Source organism: Xiphophorus couchianus, chromosome 18, assembly GCF_001444195.1.
Source record: "Xiphophorus couchianus chromosome 18, X_couchianus-1.0, whole genome shotgun sequence".
NCBI classification, from domain to species: Eukaryota; Metazoa; Chordata; class Actinopteri; order Cyprinodontiformes; family Poeciliidae; genus Xiphophorus; species Xiphophorus couchianus.
Window position 1 is genome coordinate 30006051 of NC_040245.1, and position 2077 is coordinate 30008127.

Below are 2077 nucleotides of genomic sequence, written 5' to 3' on the forward strand. Positions count from 1 at the left end.
TACATATACTGTATATATATTAAAGTGATTATATTGTACACTGAATTGCAACTAAAAGTGAAGTAGCCTGGATGAGGGTCAGCTTCGCTAGGTTTGACAACATGACTCTAAACCAGGAAAAGGTGGAAAAGGTTCATCCAGGTTGGGGCTAGTCATCACCTGAAGTGGGAGAGGATGGAGCAGGAGATAAAGACTTGGACTGGAGACCCATCTAAAGTAAAGTGGGCCTCTCTTGTTTATCTTATCACCAGGTGTATTGTCTGTTGTATTCACCAGGAATGTTAATTTTAGGTACCCATAATTTATTTTTTTCTTTAAAACCCCAACTCATGTATGTTAGTTGAATGGTGATATTAACCAGTGATATGAAAGTTTAGCATTATTTACATGAAAGATGTCTCCTGACTGTTCAAGTGTAAACTAGGATAGGCCTTGTCCAATTTAACAACATACTTCTTGAACAGACTGGAAAATGGAAATTTGTGTAAGCAAACCAGAGGGAGCTCTCTGGTATAGTAAGTGCTCCTTTTGTTACTAATTTAACAAAAGGAGCAAAAGAAAGCAGTTCTAGTGTGTTCAGTAAGCAATATAATGAGCATGGTGTTCAAAAAGGAGTCAGGTAAATCTGAAATAAACTATATTTATATATATACAAATAAACATATTTTATTGTATTGATCAAAAACATTATGTCATGGCATTTCACAAAGACTGAGGTATATTACAGTGCACCACATTACTTTTGGCCTTTGACCTCAGACCTTCAGCTACAGACCTCCTGAGACACCACTGTACCTCTGTCACCATTTGCAGAGTTCTGTTGGGGTCAAAAACTGCCAAAAAGAAGACACAAGTTGTGTTGAAGTGAACGAACGAATGAACGAACGGACGGACGGACACACTCACTCACTCACTCACTCACTCACTCAGCATGCCAAATACAAAAGCCTCTCATTATGAGCCTTTAATAGACTCCACATCACATAAGGCGTTTAGAACAACAAGGCTTTAATTGGACACAGTCACTTGGAAAGCGCTTTTTCATTGGCTGTAACTAAAAAGTATATGAAACAATATATATTCTGACAAGGCATCTCACAAAGAAATATATTTATTCACAAAGATGTATATATTTTACAGTCAGAATGATGGACTGACAACAACAAAGTGTAGCACAAGCTCTGGCTACAAATGTATAAATTCCTGTCAAGCTACTCCTGAACCAGAAATAATGTCAAGAAGTGTATTTGTGTTAAGAAGAAAAAGAACTAGACTGTTACCCAGTGGTCCAAAGTTCTCCTTTCAAGTGAAACTAAAGCTTGTATTTAATTAGAAAATCAAGATTCCAGAGTTTGAAGGAAGGGAGGATAGTCTCAGAATCCATGTTGCTTGATTAATCAACATTAATATTTTTTTATTGATCTGACATTTTTTTGCGGGGTGGGGGTGGGGGGGGGGTCATTATCTGTAAACCATAATCATAAAAAATTATATGAAATAAAGGCTGAAACAGAAACAATAATGTTTCATAATTTTATTAGATGTATGTGTGTGTTGCCACCTATCAAGATCAAATTAGTAAAATGTAGTAGCATTCTTAGCATTAAGTATGTTTACTTGAAAAATAATACCAGTTTAGTGGGCGTTTATAATATTTCCTATGCTTAAATACAAATGAAATGGATTATTTGTCTTGTACAGCTGTGGAAATGATTACATTTCTGTTCTATATGAATAGAAAAGTAATGATCCAGTTTAAAAATAGACAGAGTAACAGAGGTATACAGAATAGTCTGTGATACCTTTAAAGTGAACAAAAGGAAAACACTTAAACCGAAAATCTGTCATTCCTAGCATGCAGTACACGGTAATGTCTGAAGTACGCAGTGGCCTAAAAAAATAAATGTTTAAATACTAATACCGCCACTTAACTTCTTTAAAAACAACAATTTCAACAGAACAGCGCCAACAAATTGCGTCTTTTCAAAAGGAAAATACTGAAAACACGATAAGTCTTGTAAACGCAGAGCCACTGCGTGCTGTACGTATCCTCCTAAACTATCCGTAGCCTTTTATA